Genomic DNA, 16,125 nt, shown 5'->3' on the forward strand with positions numbered 1-16,125 from the left:
ATGGATTGGAGGTGATCTTGGAGTGTTAAAGTAAATATTAGTTTAATGACAATCAATTGGGTACCAGACTTAGGCATTAATAAAGTCAACTGGACCTTATTTTATTTCATGTTTTTATGTTTTATTTGACTTTACTGTGTATTTCGGTCCATCCCACATTCATAGAGTTGATTGAATCAACTCCATTGTAACCTATATAAGAAAGCTTTCACTTTCTCACTATTCTCTCAATACAAAGAACCCTTTCAAGTTTTCCCGGTTTCTTTATGTGATCGGATTCTGTAATATGCTTTCTCTTCTTTAAATGTGTCTGTGCCTGAAGACCTTCTTTAACAAACACCTTCTTGCTCAAATTCTACTTCTGACAGACTCGAAAATCAAGATCTGGTTCTTTGATTCATCCAACTCTAGTTTGAAACCAAGCTGTTACGAGCTAGTTTTCTGTTGCGTAATTCTCATGGTATTTTTGCTGACATGTCCATGGATCAAGTGTTCTATTCTTCATTCACATTACTGTTGGGCAGTATCCTGTAAGAAGCTTTCAATGAATTCTATCCACCAGACCTCTAGGAATTCACATTCCATTTATTTCCCATTATTGTATCCGCCCAGTCAACCTAGTCTAATGATGATCAGTTTCTCTCCCACTATTTCAAATCAATTTAGTAAACTTGTACTGGAACATATATACTGAAAACACAAAAAGAGAGTAGAAATTCAAATGAAAATAACATTTTTCCAAATCCCAGACTGAATTTATCATCACCTACTTTTTCAATGAATTTTCCACATGTTGCCCCTCCTTTTGGCAGGTGTACCTTTAGTTAAAAAAATTCCACTTGCTTTTTGAAGAATGGGGCTGGATATGAACAAGTAGCAGAGAAAAGGACATATGTTTTAGAGAAATAATTCTTTGCTGATTCACTACAATAAGGACAGGTCTGTTTTGGAGAATTGTTTCTTTGATGATTCACTACCTATTTTGCAGGAAACTTGTGCCCCTTCTGTATCAGCCGCGTTTCCATATCGAAACTCTGAAACTTGACTGAAATGTCTTTCAGTTCAGATGGAACCATTTCACATGTCGGAAATGTGTTTCATACAAAGTGAAACACATTTCAACATCTGTACAATGTGTTTCCAAATGATATTTGTCTGATTTTGCTTTGATTTAATTGTTGGGACTCACATTTTTTGTTTAAATGCCTAATCAGAGGTTAATTATGAATTAATAAGAGTTCTAGAACCTCTAAGAGTGGAAAATTTTCTTTAAAAATGATGTGACTCAATTTGCGCCAAAATGTTGTTAATCAATGGTAATGTTAAATTCTTAAAACAAAAGAAATGTCATTTTTACTTGAATTTTTAAGATTGTTTCAGGATGTTAGAGTGTGCTTCCAACATCATCAGTCTTCATATGCAAAATGTAGAATTTCATATCCTATTCAAAATTCAGTAGACTTAACAGTTTTCGTAATTTCAGGATTATTTTCATTAGATTCTATCATGTATGAGGGTGTGGAATTGGTAGTTAATCAAGAGCACCAAGCGCTTTATGTACCTCGTTGTTAGTGATATTGCTTGTTGGACTCCTCTGTCATGGCCTTAGCAAAAATGCACGCTTCACTCAAATCAAAATCATTGATCAGGCATGCTAGGCTTTTCATAGCATATTTTAAAACTTGGATTAGGTAGTTTAATTGAAATTGGATGGTGTTGAATGACTCCCCTAGAGGATTGAGGTAGAGACAAAAGGTGATACTAATGATGAAGATTCCAAATATAAGTGATGGTGGAACATTGATTGTCATTTATGAGGATACCCTATATATATATATATATATATATATATATATATATATATATCCTTGTAATTTTGGGGGGGTCACATTTCCACTGCATTTCCATTTTAAAAACGCATACCCGTTTCCTCGTATCATGCAACTTAGTTTACTACACTTGGAAAGAAGTATGTTACAACAGTCTGAGTTTGATAATCATCTCATAAAAAATGAAAACCAATAAATACGAGCAAAGGGATGTCCCCTCCTTGAAGCCCAGGCTCATCATAAAGAACTAGTATGGTCAAATGATGATGCTAGTGTCTCCCTTGAAGAGTATAACAAAGGCTTGGATGCAGGTGATGAACCGATCTATATTGAAGAAGAGCAGTTTTATAAGGCCTGAAAAGAACCAAGTGCTTCCTCGGGATGCCATTGATATTCAAAATGATAATGTATCTTCTGGTAGCATCGGCAGTGTACCACTAGCAATTGCATTACATCAAAAAGAAGGGGCATCAAACGATGAGGTCAAATCATTAATGTCTGAGACTGTGATGCAGGAAGTGACATTAGAAAACTTTTTGCAGGAAGTGATCATCCTAGGCTTTGTTCTAGTTCACCCAATTGGGGCACTTTTATAACAAATTTATTTATCAATCATACAACAGGTCCACGCCAATGCCAATGATAGTTGAAACAACATGCCTTGAGATGAATGTACAATGTTACGAAGGATGAAATAACAAGTTCAAGCGGCCAAATTGAACTTCCTGGGCCACATATGATCTATCTTCCCTATTCAGATGATATTCCTTATGTTAAAAAACCTTCGTATGACTACAAAAGGTCCAACACCTCGAGCATCAGACGAACAAATAGACAAGCTTGTAGCTATAATGAGAAAGTTAGAATTTAAGGACTTCTCTGTTTATGAATTCTCAAACACTGCTTTGCAGAGGCATTATGCAATATAGCACGTTTTAGTCAGTGAAGAAGATGAGTTGCCAGAGACAAAAGATGAGACCATGCCGGATGAAGAGGGCATGCATAGAGCAGGAATCACAAAAGTTGTATAGGCATTCAAAGATGTTGTATATGGTAAAGTCATGACTTTGAGGAAGCTGGGGCAAAGGCAGCTGAAGCTAAAGGCAGCGAAGCATCTCAAAAGAGAAAAGCACTAGCCAGGAACTGCAAGAGAGGTGACAACTATAGAGCCAGTGGGCAATGGAGTTGACAACTATAGTACCAATACAGTGGAGAATGGATTCAACAACTTTAGAGACTCCATTGACAGGCTAAAAGGTTGTCCCATCCATGAAAACATGCACATCCAAAGCTGCAACCTACTACGGCATAACTTGTACACTCTTCGCAGTGGATGATGTGTTGAAGTTGACACATGGAGAGATACTCATAACGAAAGCACCTGCTAGGCATGAAGGAACCCCCCAATGAGGTTAAAGGGCCCTAAGGTACTACTACCACAACCTGCCAGCATGAAAAATGTGTTGGAGACAAACGATTGGCAAAGATCATCTGATCAAGACCCGATGATGGTTGACCTTGTCAGATGTTAGATGTTTGCAAATGAAGCTAACAGGCACCAAGGCACTCAGCTTCTCAACTACCCCCCAAACAAGGTGGTGAAGTCAATGAGGGGTACCCTGCTGAAAATAAAGGCAATGGTGATTGCTCTCCCTCAGTGCAAAGTGATCAATGGAAAGTATAAAAAGATACCTCATCGTGTGCCTAGTGTGGGATGATGGTTTGGGGGAAACCTACTCAAAATAATGAACCAATGTGAAGTAAAGAGATAAGGCAATTATATGACTCAAGACTCATCCTGTTGTCTCCTCAACACTGCCCACCTTCCAGACACAACACTCAAGGATAAGCATCAAGTGGCCCTCATCCAGTCTTGACCAAAATTTGCGCTGAAGAAAAGACCAATTGAACAAATGACATAACACTCAGAGTCTAACTCTAACAAAACCATAGACAGCAAGATTATCGACACATGTGACTAAAAACACAGACATACCAGCCTTACAAGAGGCTTTCATTACACAATATCACAAGATAGCATGTTGGTATGAAGCAAAAGGACCAACTAGAAAACTAGAAAACTAAGAATTCACAAAGTCAAGAGACCCAACTTGCTGTCCTAAAAGCAGAAAATCAGCGATGTAAAAATCTGAAAAAGAGACTAGAAATCATCAAGACATCTATTACCCAAGACAAAAATAAAAATAAAAATAAAAAAATCCTCATTTCTTTAAAGAAATCATAGCCCAAAAGCTCTTAGTTTGGAAGCTTCTCAAAATTGCCATGATCAATTAGCAAGCAAACTTGAATGACCAATGTAACCATGCAACCAAGTGATCAATTAGACGGGAAAAATCAACATATTCAACCCTATAGTTCAACCAATCATGAAGTCTCATAAGCCAGAAAAATGGATTCATGTATTTGCTACTTAAGAAATTAACAAAGATTGTTGGATGAAATTTGGAGCATGGTACCTGAACAGCGATAAAAAAGAAAATATAAGATCCACAACTCTTCAAATTCGTCAACTGAAACACCTCTTTCATCCTTAGGTCACCTAGATAATGATTAACCTTGAAATCCAAACAATAGTTGGTGAGAGGATCTCCTTGAAGAACAAAATCTGAATGCAGGATTATGGGCAAATTGTTAGGAAGATCTTCTTATGCTTGAAGCAAAAATTTATCCTCCTATTGCAATGGTATATGATCAAATTGTTCTTGAACCACCATGGGGACAAGCAATGATAAGGTCTCTTGTTGATCTAATTTTGCATGGTTCATTTGTCACTTTTCCTTTTGAGCTTTATCATCATCAATTAAATGAACCAAAAAACCCACTTGAAGATTTCACTTTTCAATTTTATCTTCATGGAACTCTACACGACTCAAGTGGTGCAAAAACTGGTTTATGATCATCCAATCATAAGCTCGCACTATGCAAAAGTGATGGATTATGGTGTTTCGAGGCAGCCAATGGTTTGGTTTCATTCTGTGTGGTGATTTTCACCAAATGTGTTGAGAAATAAAGTGTTAGATAGTTTAATGCCTGACTCCTCTTTCTCGATAATTACTTGTGAATGTTAGCTATCTTCTTACTACTTTTATGTAGTCTTCATCAAGCAATTATATAAATGTTCAAAGCATAAAGATAACAAAGAGACAAAGAACACCAAAAATTAGGCTCCAAGCCAGGGCAAAACCCCACAAGGGGGAAAACCCAACAATCCTTCTCTTATAGAATCAGATCAAAATGAGATATCCAAGACCCAAGACCAAGACCAAAACTGCCACAAAGATCCCAAGTCAACCCTCCTCCAATCCTTCTCTTATAGAATCAGATCAAAATGAGATATCCAAGACCCAAGACCAAGACCAAAACTGCCACAAACATCCCAAGTCAACCTTCCCCCAAATCTCCTCCAATCAAGTTAGAGTCAATGAAAGTCAACACTCGTCAAACCCTCTGAAACCTTGTTAAATCACAGAAATTTTTGGCCCTGCAGTAGAAGCTGAATTTTGGCCCTGTAATGACCTCAGAAATCACAGAAAATTTGCACATGTGAGCAGAACTAGGGCAAAAAATGTTAGAAAATCAAAAAGGCAAAAAGATTTTTTTATGTTGATAATTACCTGTAATATTCTTATTTTCTTATTAATTTTCTTATGTTCTTGTTTTATCTTTGTTTCATCAAGCAATTACCAAAAGCAAAATATGAATATAACGATCAGGGACACCAGATGTAGGCAGACAGCCAGGGCTAAAACCCCTATATAGGGGAAAACCCAATCAAGATCTCTTCCTTTAGTAATTCAAATTGAGAAGGACCAAGACCCTAGACCACGAGACCTTCCTCCTCCACCAAATCAGCCTTCCAAGATGATGTAGTAGTCTCTTCTTATCCAACAGCTTCAGCCTAGCAACAATCCAGCACTTCGACTTCCCAGATACAGAATTTCAGCCTCTTAGTAATTGTTTCGGCCCCCCTTCCAACAGATGCACAGCTTTACACGTGTGGGAAAGAGAGAGAAAATTTCGACTTTTATGCTTGAAAGAGTCCTCCTTTGCTATCCTTCTTCCTCCTCTTCCTTGAATTTCGCACTTTTCCTGGCCCCAGAAGTTGCAAATCGAACTTGTTGTGAGTGAGTGACAAATGAGGTTAAGTTATTGCCTTTATATAGTGATTCTGCTACATTTAGGTCGACTTGTCCAGTTTGAGGCTGGACTTGGTGGAGGAGGCCTACAAGACTTACCTTAACAGAAGATAAATTTCTTTCTTGACAAATAAGTCCCAAGAAGGGTTTTTTCTTAGGTTTTCGTAGCATCGGATGTGTTCTAGCCATGAAAACTGGTGGAGAGGCTAAGGCACATGAGTTCTAAAGAACCTAGAAACCGTTTGGTGAAATTCCACCCGGATTGCATTTTATTAAAATAATTAATATTTTTAATGGGATTCCTAAGTCTAAACTTGGAAAATTAAATTATTAATGGGTATTAATCAAAACATGGGTGAGAATGAACAAAAAGGCGGATCAAGTCAAGTTTTAATCTTAATCATTGATTAGAGACTTAATCTCGGTCATTGAAGTCTCAACGAGAAAAGTATGAGAAGGAGGCTTGGGGTTCATTTAGAAACACACACGGAGAGAACAAATTGATCTAGAGTTCGATTTCTGGGGAAAGCTGAGAAATTCAAACTAAGTGATCATTCTACAGTAGAGGGGTAGGGATAGTTCGGGAGTACTGGGCAGAGAGGCGGAGAGACACTATTTGGAGGCAGTGCAGTAGCTACAAAGATTGACAATGGTCCAATCTGAACCCACGCATGCCTAACGCAGAGCCAGAAGAGCCAACGCAGAAGCAGAAGTTGCCCTCACGTAGAAAGTCGGTGTTGAAATTTGGTACCGGAGGACAAGTGGTTCCCTAAGGCTTTGATCTTTGGCCTAGGGAAAAGTGTCCAAAAAAATTTAATTTTTCTCCTAAAGTGCCTTTATAATTTTTATAAAGTCAAATCTAATTTAAAAGTGACTTTAAGTGATAAAGTTACTAAAGTCTAATTTTAAAGTGACTTTAATAAAGTCAATGTAAAATTAGAAAGGAAAAGTGACTTTGGACATAAATGACTAAGTGGGTCTTTATTAAAGTGGGGTGAATTAAAAAAATAGAAAGTGAGATTTAAATGAGCATTTAATCTCAGCCTTAGATCTCAATCTATTTCAGCCATTCGATTTAGGGATTCCCCAAAAGTCACTTAGGGTTATATTAAAAAAGAGAAAGGAGGAAAAAGTCATTAATTCTTTCATGAGTGGATTGAGAGAAGGAGAGCAAGAGAGCAAGGGAGATTTCTGGACAGTGAGGAGAAGGAGGCAGCAGCTTGGCACACATTCCAAGGCAGCGTTTCAGCAAGTCCGTACAGCTGAGTTAGCACACAGTGAAAGGCAGATTTTGGGCACGATTTTCTAGAAAGGCTGTACAGCAGTTTTGGTTTAGATTCCAAGGAGGTTGTATAGCAAGTTAGCACAGAAATCGAGGAGCAGAAAATCTGAAGTTTGCTGGCACGTTTTTCAAGGGAGGTCGTACAGCAAGTGGTTGTACCTTGGCATGCTTTTCTAGGTAGAAATCTGTACAGTTGTACTGCTGTTTTTCTGCACAGAAATCGAGGAAAACCGTACAGCAGCATTTATGGCAGCTTGCACGCTTTTCTAGGCAGTCCGTACAGCAGCATTTAAGGCTGAAATTTGGGCACAAAAATCAAGGAGGCCGTACAGCGTTTATTGTTGTTCTGTTTTGCTTTTTGCAAGTTTTTTCCAGTTGGCTGTGAGGCACGGAAAACGAGATAAGTTGTAAAAGTTTGCTTGCTGATTTTTTTCTAAATATTTCTCTCACTGTAAAAAGCATTTTCCAAAAATAAAAAGGAGCTTTCGAACTGGTTTTCCCCAAGAGTTGTAGAGGGTTTTTCCAGGGTCACCTTGACCAAAAATCACTTTGTTTAAATGTTTTGAATCGCTGTTTGTATGTGCTGATATTTATTTCTGCATTTTCAGCATTTTGTAATACTTCCAGAATTTGTGTTTTCAGCAAACTTTATTTTCCAGTTGTTCAATGTATGGATATGGGAAAGGGCATTTAACTATTTTGGAGAAATAAGGTGAAACTGAAAACCAGGGTGGGAAATGAGAAATTTCTACATGGTATCAGAGCTTGAGTGCTGAAGTGCAGTTTGGGACAGTAAGGAGGAAAATTACAGCCTGCTGATTTTTCACTCAGAAAATTCCAGCAAGCTGATTTTTCACAAACAGCAATTTTATCTTTACTACAGCAGTGCTATTTTTCAGTTTTAGAACAGCAAGATGTCATTGGGATTGAGGGTGGAGGATAGATTGGATAGGCATACCAATTACAGCGTTTGGAAGGAGAGAGTGCAGAGTATCTTTGAGGAGGCAGAAGTCTGGGACATTATGGTGCATACTACACAGAACCCTGTTGTTGTGCCTAGTGATGCTACTCAGTTGGCTACTTATAATAAAAAGAACAACAACGGTAAAAGACTGATTCTAGGAGTCAAAGACCATTGCATTCTTCATGTGAGAGGAAAGAGAAATGCCCATGAGATGTGGACAGCATTGTCCAATCTCTACCAAAGTAGCAATGAAAACTGAAAAATGGTCCTGAAGGAGAAGCTAAAGACCATTAAAATGGGTAATGATAGTGCAGCTAGATATCTCACAAAGATTACTAATGTGAGAAATGAGTCGGCAACAGTTGGAGAGGTCATTCCACCCACTGAGTTGGTGCGGATTGCAGTGAATGGCCTCCCCCATTCATGGATGAACTTTGCTGATGGGGTTTGTGCACGTGAGACCCTTCCCACATGGGACAGGTTTTGGGATGATTGCATTCAGACAGAGATCAGGAAAGGTCAGCTTGGGGCAGCCAAGTTAGTTGAGCAGGATGAGGATATAGCATTGTTGGCAGGAGGCAAGAAAGGCAAAGGGAAGAAGCAGGCTTCCACAAGCAATGGTGGGGGCAAAGGCAAAAGTAAAGGTAAATAGGGTAACACACAGAAGGACTATTCCCAGGTGAAGTGTTGGAATTGTCAAAAGATGGGACACTATGTTGTGTGTCCGGAGAAGAAGAAGAAGAAGGGGAAGAACCAGAGCTTGGCAGCTTCAGCAGAGGTTGAGGACTTTGCAGATTGTTTTGACCGGGAGTTTGGGTTCACTACGTGTGAGTCCTCTAGTGCAAGATCACCTGTCACACAGGTTCAGAGGGAGCATGCTTTTCCCTCAATTAGCGGAGCATCTTCGGGTATCTGGTATGTGGACAGTGGGGCTTCACGTCACATGACAGGAGTCCGTGAGTACTTCTCAGAGCTTTCAGAGAGTGGCACTGATATAGAGATAGTACTCGGTGATGACAGAGTTGTTAAAGCAATCAGTGTGTGGACACTGACATTTCAGAGGGAGTCCAAACCTCCCTTGAAGGTGTCAGATGTTCTTTATGTGCCAGGGATGAGGAAGAACCTCATATCCATCTCAGCTTTGGAGGACAGAGGATATGAAGTACTGTTCAGGGGAGGACCGGTGTTGATGTATCCCAGGGGCACTCCAGCTGATTCAGCTAGAGTGATAGGTGTACGCCATGCAAAGGTGTACAAGTTTGCATTCCAGCCCCTTTTGGCATTGAGCAGTAGTACCGACAGCAGAGCTAGCAGTTCTGAGTTGTGGGAGATTTGGCACCGCAGGATGGGGCATATGTATCATGGAGCCTTGAGGACCTTGCGGGTGATCACTACAGGTGTGCCAGATTTCAGTACTGATCACTTTGATACTTGCAGAAGATGTGCGATGGGCAAGTTTGCCAAATCCCCTTTTCCCAACAGTGACAGCAGAGTGACTGGGATACTTGATTTGATTCATTCCGATGTGAGCGATCGGATGTCTCATGTTTCCTTGAGTGGATATGAGTACTATGTTTTATTCATTGATGATCACTCTAGGAGGACCTGGATTTATTTCTTGAAGACCAAGAGTGAGGTCTTCAAGCGGTTTCAGGAGTTTAGAGCTCTTGTTTAGACACAGACAGGTCGGAAGATCAAGTCCCTGAGGTCGGGCAATGGGGGAGAGTACACCCTTGGAGAGTTTGTTGACTATTTTGTGGAGGCAGGCATTAGGAGGGAGTTCACTGTTCCTTACAACCCCCAGCAGAACGGGGTTGCGGAGAGGAAGAACAGATCCATCGGAGGGGCTGCCAAAGCCATCTTACATGATCAGGGGTTGTCATTGTTCTTGTGGGCAGAGGCCTGCAACACAGCTGTTTATTTGCAGAACAGGAGTCTGCATCGTGCCTTGGGGCACATGACTCCGGAGGAGGCTTTTTCTGGGAAGAAGCCTAATATTGGTCATCTTCGTATCTTTGGCTGCATTACATACTCCTACATACCCAAGGAGAAGAGGACCAAACTAGAGCCCACCGCAGAGAAGGGTATCTTTGTGGGCTACAGTGAGACCTTAAAGGCCTTTCGGATTTACATTCCTGCACAGAGGAAAGTTGTTATCAGGCGGGATCTGAAGTTCGAGGAGGACAGGGCCTTTAGGAGGTCACGGGAGTTAGAGTATCTGGATCAGCCAGACCCTCAGCAGCAATTGAGTCAGTCGCAAGGATCCAGTGGGCAGGGATCAGGAGCATCCGGAGGTACATCTATGACGATGTCAGGTCCGTCAGTGAGCAGTGGCTCGCCGAGCCAGAGGGATGGTGCTCTGAGCAGCATGCAGAGCAGTCCACAGAGCAGTTCACTAGGGAGTCCACTGATGGACAGTTCACACGGTACCTCAGCTTCTACAGGTTTAGATGCAGGCAGGAGGACAGCAGACAGACAGTCAAGAGTCCAGGCTCCTGATGATGATGAGGAGGAGGAGTTTCATTTTCCAATTAGAGAAGTATGCTCAAGGAAGAGGAAGCCCAAGTGGCTTCAGGACACCTCGAGAGATGCCACATCTATTGCTGAGCCTAAGAGGCCGGTCAGAGAGAGTAGACTACCTGAGAGGTTTTGTAGCTATATGGCAATGGCTACCAGCATCCTTGACTCTGAGCCTTCTCGCTATGAGGAGGCAGCTAGCCAGCAGGTCTGGAGAGAGGCCATGCAGGAGGAGTATTCTTCTATCATGAAGAATGATGTTTGGGAGGTGGTGCCGAGGCCTGAGGGCAAATCCATGGTTACTTCCAGATGGCTTTACAAGGTAAAGCATGCTGCAGATGGCAGCATTGAGAAATTCAAAACGAGGTTTGTGGCTAGAGGGTTCTCCCAGGTTGAGGGAGTTGATTATGAGGAGACCTTCGCTCCCGTGGCTCAATATACTTCGATCCGCTCCATTATATCGATAGCAGCAGAGATGGGTTGGAAGCAATGTTGTTAAAAGCGCGATCGGGATTTAATCGGCGCCGGGAAAAAAGCGGAAAAAATCGTTAAAATCGGGAAAAAATCGTTTGGCACAAAAATATTCATTTTTTTTCATTTTTTTTCAATTTTTTTAATATCTAAACCATCTACAACATAAAATAAATACATTGACACATAAATATGATAAAAAAACTAATATATAAGATGTTTAATATCATTTCTAGCGCTAAAATCACACATAACATTGAATCATGTCCTGAATAGTAAGTCCTGAGTCCCAACTCAGCCTCAAAATATCAACAAAAAATATGATAATGTATCTCATCATGTCATAATGTCATATACAATAAAATGAAAGTCTAAGACTCTAATCCTATTGATTTCCTCTGCCCCTCTTGCGAGAAAATGTCGCTGCTTTCCCTTTCCCCCTAGATGAAGATGCTGGTGCCTGTGGTGGTGGAAATGCCAGTGGAGTCTGACGTGCTCTAGAAGCTGAAGAAGTAGCTGTAGAAGTAGCAGCTACTGTAGGTAGACAGAGACCACGTCCTCTAGTGGTAGCCCGGGTAGGCGGTGTCACCTCCTCCTCCTGCTCCTCCAACTCCTCCTCCTCCTGCTCCTGCTCCTCCTCCTCCTCCTCCTCCCCCTCCCCCTCCTCCTCCCCCTCATCCTGCACTAACCAATCCTCAGTGGGATCCATGAGAGGCCTCTCGGTCTCAACCCTCCATTCAGCAGTGGTGTCAATCCCATCCAATGAGATGGCATCCATATCAGGTGTCTTGTCTAGTTGCCTCACCCACAATCGAAGATTGTAGTAGACATAGACCATGTCATTAAGTCTACGGGACTCCAACCTGTACAAAGTTCATGAAATAATAATTAATAATTAATATTATAAAAAAAAATATTGTTTAATGAATTCAAAAATTTATTTGGAAATTTGCAATATTTTAAATGTTTAAGTGTTAAGTTGTTAACCTATTGCGCTTCTTGTTGTGTATTTTTTCAAATACACTCCAATTGCGCTCACATCCCGAGGAGCTGCATGTTTGGCTGAGGATGCGTACGGCAAGCTTTTGCAAAAGGGGTACTCTGCCACCATACATCTTCCACCATGCGTCTACAACAAAATTACAAATAAAATTTTAAATAAACATAAGAAAAAAATGGAATTTGAAGAGACAATGAAATTTGAAACAAAGTTACAAAGTACAAAGTTACAAACTAAAAAATACCTGGCATTTTGATCGTCCTATCAATGATAGCCATCTCAAAGCCAAATGTGCCACCTGACATCTTATACGTCTCAATTTGTTTAGAGATCTCCATACGTTGTTCTGGAGTTCTCACCATCTTCTGGACACAGGTTAATAATCCATCCATGATCTCAGCATCAAAATCAAACCCACATGCATAAGAAAATGTAGGGTTCAGGAAAAGCCCAGCAGCATGAATGGGACGATGGAGTGTGTTGTTCCATCGCTCATCAATGACGTTCCATAGAAGGAGTTGTCTCTGGAACCCATCATCTCCCTTGTCATCATAGTAGGACCAAATGGCTTCTTTGGCCCTGTCCATGGCTTCATACAAATAGCCCATTGCGGGCTTCTCACCATCTACCAACCGAAGAACCTTTACCAAAGGTTCAGTGACAGCGCACACCTCCTGCACTCCCGCCCAGAAGTCTTCTTGGTATGAAACAAGTCTGCACACGGCCTCTCCTTCTGGTTTGCGGCTCATTGGCGAAGAACGCCACTCCTCTGAAACAAACATTCTCTTCAAATCCCACATAGATTTCAAGAGGGATTGAAGAGATATGAAACTCGTCGCAAACCGTGTAATGGCGGGGCGCACCAACTCTTTGTTGTTGGTGCATTGTCTCATCAAGCTAAGCACAGATGTGTGATTGTAAATAAATTTTGTGATGCTTTTTGATGAGTCAACAGTCTCTTTGACAAAGGGAATTTTCCCTATGTCCTCTAACATCAAATCAATACAATGGGCAGCACAAGGTGTCCAAAATAAAGTAGGATGCCTGTCCATAAGCATTCTACCAGCAGCAACATAATTTGCAGCGTTGTCCGTTATGACTTGGACAACATTTTCTGCACCCACCTCCAAAATAAACACATCCAGCAAATCACATAAAGTTTTTGCATCTTTGATTTGATGAATTGCATCAATAGATTTGATAAACATAGTCCCCTTGGGACAACTAACCAAGAAGTTTATAAGGGTTCTCCCCTTTTGGTCAGTCCAACCATCTGACATAACAGTGCATCCTGTTTGTGCCCACGATGCCCTAAAATCCTCCAATCTTTGGGTGCAGTCACGCTTTTCATCTTGAAGAAGTCGGCCTCTGAAATCATGAAGAGAAGGGATTTTGTACCCCGAGCCAACACTGGCAATAGCATCAACAGTAGGTTGGAAAAATGGATTATTCCTTACAATGCTGAAAGGAATATCACTCCAGAGGAGAAATTTTGTCATCAACTTGTCAGCTTGTTGTTTTTCATTTCTTTTTAGCAATGAACCGATAGTTGGTTGTGCACCAGGTGTGGTTCGAGGAACAAAAAATGATGATGCAGCGACCGGATTGACTGACGCTGCAGTAGAACCAGTGCCACTTGGCCCACTTCCTTCAGCTAACCTTTTTAGTTGCCTTTTGAGATCTTCTTTGGCCTCTTTAGAGTGCTCTAATTCTCCCAATGCTCTCATGGCTTTTCGGATAATTTCAGCATTTGTATTAGGACAGGGCACCACATCACGTCCAGGGATTTGTGCAAGGTGGAACTTCAACCTGTACACCCCCCCGAATATCTCCTTTCCACACAACTTGCAATACAAGTTTTGTCTATCATTCGGAGTTTTAGGGTCACCATATTCCCAGAAAGGATCCAATTTCCTTGGCATGTTTGTTTTTGAATTTTGAATTTGCAAACCTATGGAAAAATAAGGATTAGGAAATAAGAATTTAGGATTACATAATACAAATTACAATTTAGCATTTACAAAATTACAAGTTAATTATTTCCAAAATCCCAATTTCCAAACCCAAGTTACCCAACCAAATGCCAATGGCAAATGCCAAAAAACAATGAAAATTCAAAAAAAATAAACAATGTTTAAAAAAAATGAGAAAATAAAAATAAAAAATTGGTTCTCATAGTCATAACAAATAACCCATCCCAAATCAATGAAAAATTTCAAAAAATTCTTTAAAAACAATGAAAAACAAAGTTTTTATAGAAGCAAAACCAAAAAAAATTAATCTACATACCTCTTTTATGGACAAATTGGTGATCTTGGCTTGGATTCCTCCTAAAAACGCTTGGATTCGCTCCCAAATCCGACGGAAACCCTTCAGCTGCTCTCCCTCACCTCTTCTCCTCCTCCTCCGCGCGAACAGCCAAATGAATAAAAAAAAAATCGATTTTTTGCATATAAAAGCCCGCTGCCCGCGCCTGTCACGATTTTTTCACAAAAAATCGCGATTTTTTCGAAAAAATCGCGATTTTTTGAAAAACTCGCGATTTTTTCGAAAAAATCGGCTATAAAAAAAATTGGCGATTTTTACGGGTAAAAATCGCGATTTGATCGGGTTGCGGATAAAATCGCGATTTTAACAACACTGGTTGGAAGATCCACCAGATGGATGTGAAGACTGCATTTCTCAATGGCTTCATACAGGAGGAGGTGTACATTGAGCAGCCACAGGGCTTTGAGGTGCATGGGAAGGAGTCCCATGTGTGCAGACTGAAGAAGGCCCTTTATGGCCTGAAGCAAGCTCCCAGAGCTTGGTACTCCAGGATAGATACATACTTGCAGGGGATGGGTTTCACAAAGAGTGAGGCAGATCCGAACCTTTACTATATTGTGATAGGTGAGGAGCCTCTCATTCTGGTGTTGTATGTGGATGACTTGATCATTACAGGTGCAAAGAGACTCATAGAGCACTGCAAGACAGATCTTGCGGCGGAGTTTGAGATGAATGACATCGGCTTGATGCATTACTTTTTGGGTTTGGAGGTGTGGCAGGAGGAGGGGCATTTCTTCCTGGGGCAGGGGAAGTATCTTGTGGACATCCTTGGCAATATCCACATCGAGGATAGTAAACCCATGTCGACACCGATGATCACCAACTGGAAGAAGCTTCATGCTTCAGATTCCGAGTTGGTGGATCCCACATTGTACAGGCAGCTGATTGGTTCCTTGATGTATTTGGTCAACACTAGACCAGATATTTGTTTTGCAGTCAACACGATGAGTCAGTTTATGTGTGAGCCTAAGAAGGTTCACTAGGTGGTTGCAAAACACATTTTGCGATACTTGCAAGGGGCAGTGGATTATGGTCTGGACTACAGGCAGGGGGATGGAGTGAGATTGGCCAGTTATACTAATTCTGATTGGGCAGGTTGTGCTTCTGATAGGAAGAGCACTTCAGAGTGTTGTTTTGGGTTGGGTTCGGCAGTAGTGTCATGGTTCAGCCGGAAGCAGCGGTCAGTAGCATTGAGTTCAGCGGAAGCAGAGTATATGGCAGCCAGTCTAGCTAGTTGTGAGGCCATCTGGCTTCGCAAAATGTTGTTTGGCTTATTTGGTCAGCCGTTGAGACCTTCAGTGATTTATTGTGATAATCAAAGTTGCATTAAACTCACGGAGAATCCAGTATTTCATGACAGGTCAAAGCATATCGGGATCAAATATCATTTCATCAGAGACTATATTCAGAAGGGAGTTGTGAAGCTTGAGTATATTCCCACTGATGAGCAGGTTGCAGATATTCTTACCAAAGCCTTACCACGAGGCAAGCATGTCTAGTTTAGAGACAAGATGGGTGTGGTGAGGAACACCTTCCTCGGTAAGAGGGAGTGTTGAAATTTGGTACCAGAGGACAGG

The 16,125-nt window shown here is 41.0% G+C and overlaps 1 protein-coding gene across 1 annotated transcript in view; it reads right to left on the bottom strand.

Moving 5' to 3' along the window:
* LOC149200521 (uncharacterized) overlaps positions 1-16,125 on the bottom strand; it is a 264,887-nt gene that overhangs the window by 69,112 nt on the left and 179,650 nt on the right. The gene's annotated exons all lie outside the window — the stretch shown is intronic.

The sequence above is a fragment of the Pinus tabuliformis genome, chromosome 2_1, assembly GCF_031772625.1.
Source record: "Pinus tabuliformis cultivar Carrire ecotype Pingquan chromosome 2_1, CPIR1, whole genome shotgun sequence".
Taxonomy (NCBI): domain Eukaryota; kingdom Viridiplantae; phylum Streptophyta; class Pinopsida; order Pinales; family Pinaceae; genus Pinus; species Pinus tabuliformis.